At 34.7% G+C, this 8,451-nt stretch overlaps 1 long non-coding RNA gene across 1 annotated transcript; it reads left to right on the forward strand.

The window, feature by feature from the left end:
• The first annotated feature begins 682 nt into the window (after window positions 1-682).
• LOC141398556 (uncharacterized) lies at window positions 683-2,710 on the forward strand. The gene is made up of 2 exons (XR_012411660.1): window positions 683-778; window positions 855-2,710. It is a non-coding gene; the product is annotated as an uncharacterized lncRNA (long non-coding RNA).
• The last annotated feature ends 5,741 nt before the right edge of the window (window positions 2,711-8,451 follow it).

Genomic DNA, 8,451 nt, shown 5'->3' on the forward strand with positions numbered 1-8,451 from the left:
CACGCGCAAAATAAAATTAAACTCCGAAACATTTTGCATAACAACAATTTCCCTCAGAATTTAGTAAACAGCCTGATCAAGGACTATTACAAGGATTTTCCAAGGGAGAGAATAAATGACAACAATGAGGAGACAATTTACAAATCTGTGATATATGTACCTGATATATCTGAGAGATTTGAACATTCTAATATTTACAACAACAATAAAATTAATATAGCACATAAATCCAGTAATACATTGAAAACCCTTTTCTCAAATACAAAATCAAAAATAGAAAAATCGGAGAAAAGCAATGTGATTTATCAAATTCCATGTGGCGGCAATTTAAACGAAAACTGTGATAAATTATATGTCGGAACAACTAAGAACAAATTAAAAACAAGATTATCAGCACATAAGTCCGACATTAAGTTAAGGCACCAGAACGAAAAACCAAAGACAGCACTAGTGAACCACTGTGCTAACACAACTCACCACCCACAGTTAGAGAGAGTGAGAGTGTTAGACAGTGAAACTCACCACGGCAAACGTTACACGTTAGAGATGCTCCACATACTCAATGTGCCAACAACAAAACGCATGAACTTCAAAAGTGACGTAGATAATAGTGCGTTAAGCTACCGAAGTCTCATAGGCAAAAGAAAAAATATAAACAGATCGCAATATGAAAGAAAACAGCAGTGCAATATTTACATCAAATGACGATGGTAGTGATTCTACTCTAGTTATAAGTGAATATTTCTATGTTTGTTTTTTACGTATTTTTGCGAAGATGGTATGTTATTTGTTTTTGTACAATGTATTTTGCATCGGTCATATTGTAAGATTTTGCATCTATTTATTTATTGTAGACAATCCTGATGATGCAATACAATGTAATTGCGAAATATCGATAGAAAAATAAATAAAGATTTACAACAACATTGACCTCGAGCTTGACTAAATTATTAATTTTGAATAAGGAAAAAGGTCGAACAACAACCAACAAATTAATTTGATACGGAAGCACGCCGGAAAAACAACAACTTCAAAATGGTCTACAATAATCTTAAACAAAAAAACCGATGCACAAAATATAATATCAATAAGAGTAAGAATTTGCAAATGAAAAAGATTAAATTAAGTTCAACAGTAACGTTTTTAATCAAATGCCGCAATTTTGGAATTATTCCGGATTTCATTAAAAACTCAACGAAAAATGTTTATAAACTTTTGGATGGCGAAGAGAAAGTTAGAATATTGACTAATAAGAAACTAACATCTCATATTGAAAATTTTCAACAAAAAATCTTGAACACAATCATAGAACATAAACATAATCTATTAAGAGAAAATAAAAACCAGTGTGAGCAAATTCATGCACAGATAGAAGAATGCCTGTCAGAACCTGAACTTTGTACCTTCAGAAAAGCCGAACAGAAAATAGTTGAGTCTGAAAAACAAAAACAGAAAGAAATACACATACACAAATTTGAAAAACTTAAAACAAAACAAAGAGAACAAGTTGGCATGAAAATAAACGAGGATTGGTTCGTTAATAAGACGAACATACATTTTCCAGAAGAAGTTAAATGGCTACTCTCCCTTGGTCCAAAATTTGCATTGCCAGTAACAAAAGATAAATTCCCTCTTTTTAAATACATTGTGGACGGAGAAGATGTTATACACACCAATGAGGAGAAAGAAGAGCAAGAAGACGCCAGAATTAAATTCACTACAATGATAGACAATCACTTGAATAAAATGAAGAACAGTGGGAGAGACAAATTTATCCTCCGCACAGTGGAACAGACAAAAGATTTTTTGAAAAGGAATAAAGACTTGATAATTACCAACGCAGATAAGGGTAATGTCACTGTCGCAATGGACCAAACAGAATATAGAAATAGAATGATGAACATAGTGGGAGATATGATGACCTACCAGAGAGTGAATAAGGATCCAACATTATCATTACAAAAGAAAAATAATGAATTAGTTGAGGATCTTTACATGAATGGAAACATTACGGTATTTGAAAGAAAGAAATTGAAAACTGACGTGGCTTATGCTCCAAGAATATATGGTCTCCCAAAAATCCATAAAGATGGATATCCTCTAAGACCCATCTGTTCATGCGTACAATCCCCTTCCAGTGAAATGTCGAAATACATAGTTAACATATTAAATAAGTTAACAGAAAACTCCAAATACAATATCAGAAACGCAGTGCAATTTAGAGACAAAGTAAAAAACTTGACGATAGATAAAGACGATAAACTCATATCATTTGACGTGGTTTCACTTTTCCCAAGTATTCCTGTGGACTTGGCCATACAAATTATTGAAAGTAGATGGGATGAACTAAAAGAACATACAAGTATGTCAAAATGCTCTTTCATTCGAATATTAAGTTTTTGTATCAAAGACAACAGATATTTCAAATTTGAGAATAAAATATATAAACAAAAACGAGGTCTACCAATGGGGTCCCCAGCTTCACCAGTAGTAGCAGATATAGTGATGGAAAGCTTATTGGATTCTTGTATGAATCAGTTAACCTCAAAGCCAACATTTTTAACTAAGTATGTAGACGACCTATTTGCGATTATTAAAGAGAGTGCAATTGATGAAACTTTAAAATCGCTTAATAGTTATCATAAAGATATAAAATTTACATTTGAAGCAGAAGAAAATGGTAGACTTCCATACCTGGACATAATGACAATAAGAGATAAGGATAAAATTAAAACAAATTGGTATCAAAAACCTACAGCCTCGGGACGTATAATTAACTACTTCTCAAAACATCCAAAGAGAATAATCATTAATACGGCGAAAAATCTCATTTATAGATGTCTGTTTATAAGTGATGATGAGTTTCACCCGCAAAATAAAATTAAACTCCGAAACATTTTGCATAACAACAATTTCCCTCAGAATTTAGTAAACAGCCTGATCAAGGACTATTACAAGGATTTTCCAAGGGAGAGAATAAATGACAACAATGAGGAGACAATTTACAAATCTGTGATATATGTACCTGATATATCTGAGAGATTTGAACATTCTAATATTTACAACAACAACAAAATTAATATAGCACATAAATCCAGTAATACATTGAAAACCCTTTTCTCAAATACAAAATCAAAAATAGAAAAATCGGAGAAAAGCAATGTGATTTATCAAATTCCATGTGGCGGCAATTTAAACGAAAACTGTGATAAATTATATGTCGGAACAACTAAGAACAAATTAAAAACAAGATTATCAGCACATAAGTCCGACATTAAGTTAAGGCACCAGAACGAAAAACCAAAGACAGCACTAGTGAACCACTGTGCTAACACAACTCACCACCCACAGTTAGAGAGAGTGAGAGTGTTAGACAGTGAAACTCACCACGGCAAACGTTACACGTTAGAGATGCTCCACATACTCAATGTGCCAACAACAAAACGCATGAACTTCAAAAGTGACGTAGATAATAGTGCGTTAAGCTACCGAAGTCTCATAGGCAAAAGAAAAAATATAAACAGATCGCAATATGAAAGAAAACAGCAGTGCAATATTTACATCAAATGACGATGGTAGTGATTCTACTCTAGTTATAAGTGAATATTTCTATGTTTGTTTTTTACGTATTTTTGCGAAGATGGTATGTTATTTGTTTTTGTACAATGTATTTTGCATCGGTCATATTGTAAGATTTTGCATCTATTTATTTATTGTAGACAATCCTGATGATGCAATACAATGTAATTGCGAAATATCGATAGAAAAATAAATAAAGATTTACAACAACATTGACCTCGAGCTTGACTAAATTATTAATTTTGAATAAGGAAAAAGGTCGAACAACAACCAACAAATTAATTTAATAGTTCTCTCTCAAAATAAATGAGAGAGAATTTGGTGGGTTTTTGCTTAGCCTCTCTGAGAGAATCTTTTATTTGGTAAAAAACGGCGGATGTATTTTATTAAATGTTGTTTACCTTTAAAAATGCTATTAATATTATTTTTTTGCGGAAATGCTTACTTTTTTCAAATTACACTGTGCAACACTGAAAATGCAAACAACTTTTAGTGCGCATTTTCTGAAAGTACATATTAAGACTACAAAATCCCTAGTTGGGTTTCGTGTTTTTAGATCGGGTTTGGATTTTATGGCCTCATCTATACCGGGCTAAAACAACCCTTTTTTCAATTGCTCCGCGCTTTAACTCAGAAACTAATAAGAATTTTGCTTTGCGGTCTTCAGCAATATTGTAGTTCTAAAGTAGTAGAACTTATATGTCAAATAGACAAACTACGATAAACGGCATATAGCGCATCAAAATTGATAAAATATAGGAAAGATTACATAATTTCTGGGACTATAGTCAGTAACGGCCAAACTATTGACAGTTGAATCAAGTAGCCTTTCGCAAAAAGTTTCCAAATAATGTCCTCAGCAATTCTTCAGAACATTCTGAAACTGTAAAACACTTCTTTCATGTTGTTTAGGCGGTATTTCATATACTTTCTACAACAAATTTCCAACAACTTTCACACAGGCTGTTTATACTCATATTTAAATAAGTTGTCACTTCCCCCGTACAAAATGTATATGCAAAGTGACAACTCATATGTAAAGAACATATCGTGTAAAGTACCCATAACCGGTAAACGATCAGGGGCTCAATTCTGTTTCTATGAAATTGTGAAATGAAAACTTTTATAAAGGAGAATACTGTCAAATGAAAAAAAATTATAAAGGAAATACTTTTCATTTAGGAGGGTTGGCGTTTTTTGTTTGGGATGACGACTTCTATTTTGTTTTTCAAAATAGTCAGGCTTAATCCCATAGTCGTTGTTTTAATATTTTATTAAAACAACTTTAATTTATTAGTGGGAAAAAATTGGCGATGTTTACCAAGGGGTAAGGCAGGGAATACTATAGTTTCAGATCTCGCCACAGATCTTCATCAGTTCCCTTATTTCTTGTTTTTCAACAAGAAACTTTTTATACCCAAGTGTCAATTGCTAGCTCAAATAGATACATGCGCAAAGAAACACTCTGATCGAGAATTTCTTTGGCACTACCTAAACTGTAGCAACTTCACTTGTAAACAAGACCAAATTTTTCCCACTGCTATGCGTTCGTCGATTCTCGACGAAAAAGCACATAACTAATTTGTTGGTATTGCATACTACAGCAATAAACAACATTTTGACGGTGCCCGGTCTCACAATTAGGAGGGTTGGCGTTTTTTGTTTGGGATGACGACTTCTATTTTGTTTTTCAAAATAGTCAGGCTTAATCCCATAGTCGTTGTTTTAATATTTTATTAAAACAACTTTAATTTATTAGTGGGAAAAAATTGGCGATGTTTACCAAGGGGTAAGGCAGGGAATACTATAGTTTCAGATCTCGCCACAGATCTTCATCATTTTAAATTTTCATAGAACAAGAATCCAGCCCCAGGTAATCTTCAGGGAATATTATGAAGGTAGACGCCAAAAAATGTGTTTATTTTAAAACAAAAACTAAAAACCAAAATTATGAATGAAAAAATTTAAATATTTGTGGAATTTGCTGAATAATACATTGAATAGTAATTTCGGAATGAAGTAGTGCTAAGAAAATAATCTATGTTTACAAAACCTTTGTGATATTGTTGTAACAGATTGCTAATACATCTACCATAATAGTTCTCTCTCAAAATAAATAAGAGAGAATTTGGAGGGTTTTTTGTTTAGCCTCTCTGAGAGAGTTTTTCCTTTGGTAACAATTTTTGCGGAAATGCTTACTTTTTTAAAATTATTGTTAAAGACCGCAAACAGTAAATTTTGGCTAATGAATGCATAAATTTGTATAATTTTTTTTAGTTCTAGTTTTATTACTATTTCTCAAACGAGTTCAAAGGATTTTTCTCTACTTTTCCTGTTATTTTGTGTTAAAAATGCTGAGATTTTTTTACTAATTTTATTTTTCTTCTACAAACCGGCAACAAACAACAATTTTTTACATTTTATACAAAAACGCAGTAAGAAGTGTTTCATTTTATTGGTTTACGATAGGCAATTTAGCTACGAGTAATTTCTCGCAAATGTATGCTCAATAACTCGATAATTTTACTTGATAACGAATGTTGTCATCCCAACTTTGAGTGCTCGGTTCGAAACAACTCGATATCGACTCACATATAGCCTGTTTCACTAAGATGATTCGAATACAAAATATTTGTAAAATATTTGAGTTGTTTATATTTTCAATCAAACAAACATTTCCTATAACAACAGGAGTTTAGTAGTAATTCGAACGAATTTGAATTCGAATCGTCTTAGAGAAACGAATTTGAATTCGAATCGTCTTAGAGAAACAGGTGTCATGGTAGAACAGTCTAAAGATGTTATAAAATGCAAACCATTGCAAATATCCCAAAATAAAATACATTGCTTATTCGTGTAGAACAAGAATATTAACTTTATTACATTAACACAAATTATAAATACTGTTACGGAATTAGATTTAACTAATGTCCGTGTAGACGTTGTTTTATTCTCCGATACGATTTGTATCAAATAAAACAGGGTTCGTTTTATATTACGTTTCTACAATGCTTTATTACTTTATTACACTTATTCGTAACCGACTTTAATTACTAAGCACGCAGCTCGTCTCTAGTTAGCACGCAGCTATTCTTTTACCGATCTGTTCAGTTCAACGCTCAAAACACAACTACCCAATGTTGCCATTCGTAACTCTATTTATACCCAAAATCTCCTTGGTCTAGAAATATCTAGAAATATGGCAACAACTCGAATCTGTGCAGCGAACATACAGACGCACATTCGCACTAAGCGAACATCCATACTCACATACATACAAGCACAGTAATGACGTAACTACAACAACAAACAACTACACGAAATACAAGAAGTAGGAACTAAACGATAATTACATTATTGTTGCAAAACAAAACAAACAAAAGAACATTAACAAAAGGTAATGTAACGACTAGAATGATGAAGAGAGTTCTACATGGTAGTTGTTGTTGCTTAAATAAAGTAACTGCGTAATAAAAACTTTACGTTACAATTCAAATTTTTAAATTAACGGAAATTAAACTAAACTAACTTAAACCTATCAGTTACATTCGTAACATTGCCTCCCGCTTATCCCTCTCGGTGGTATGGGCATTGGTAACACTGCCTCCCGCTTAAGCCTGTTCCTCATGACCTGGCACAGTTCTCGTTCCGTAGTTGTAGCCACCAATTTAGTTGTACCCTCTACGTCATTAGCTTTGGACTTCTGCTCTTCTGGACGTTGCTTTCTCTCCAGGAATCTTGACGTTATACCTTCTTTCTTTGTGGTCACCTTCCTAAGTGCCACCTGGTCGTCATTGGACTTGTCCTTCCTTGTTGTACGGCCGCTTTTCGATGGACCTTTCCTCGACGTACATATTCGCTTTTTCGTCCTTGTTGCTGGATTTTTCCGCTTTCCTACAGGCCAATTGTCGACGGCTTCCACCTTCAGCGTACGGACATCGACAGCGATCTCGCCGGATTCTGCCTTTGGGCGATGTTTGCTTTTCTCGTTGTAGCCCACACTTATCGGTATTTCCACATTGGACCATGTCATCACACGGTGCTTTATGTCCAGGTTGATATCGAAGGCAATCATGAAGTCTACACCAAGTATAACTTCGTCCATAATATCGGCCACTACAAAATCGAAATTTACAGATTTTCTACCCATGCTCAGCCTTTGGTAGGCCTTTCCATGCACCGTTGTAGTCTCGCCTGTGGCCGTCCGCAATTTGACTCCATTTAACGGCAATACCTTCCCTTTTACCAAATCCGGTCTAATAATGGACTTTGTTGCACCGGTGTCCAATGTCAAGGTACGCAATACACCATTGACGAAGCCTTTAACCGTTAGGTTGTGATTCTCCTGCTGGACTATGGCTATAGAAATTGTGGGACCATCGTTTTCATCCCCTGCCAGCGGCGCCTCGTGATTGACGGAATTCCTTTTATTCGATTCACCTGATGTCTCTCTTTCCAGATTCTTGGCCACCGGTTGGTCGTCGCTTTTTGAAGGCGGTGAGGTGGATCTGAGCCTTGGTCGTTGCAATATGCATTCTCGTGCAATGTGTCCAGCTTTACGACAGTTGTAGCAAGTCTTTTTCGTTCTAGCAGCCCCTCGTTTCACACGCATCAGTGCATCCTTCAGCAGGTCGACAACGGTCTGGGAATTGTTGCCCTCAACTTGCAGCCTCCGCACGTTGTAAGCTTTAGGTTTCACCATCATCTTCGCGGTTTCTTGGGCCAGGGCAAATGACACGGTTTCTGCAAATGTTCCCATCGGTGCCGCATACGTCGCAAATTTTATCTCTGGATCACGAATACCACTAGCAAATGTCTCAATCTTTATGCGGTCCACCAATGGATGTGTCTCTCCTGGATATGCCAACTGCG

This window comes from Musca autumnalis, unplaced genomic scaffold (genome assembly GCF_047663935.1).
Source record: "Musca autumnalis isolate F117 unplaced genomic scaffold, ASM4766393v1 scaffold_3, whole genome shotgun sequence".
NCBI lineage: Eukaryota > Metazoa > Arthropoda > Insecta > Diptera > Muscidae > Musca > Musca autumnalis.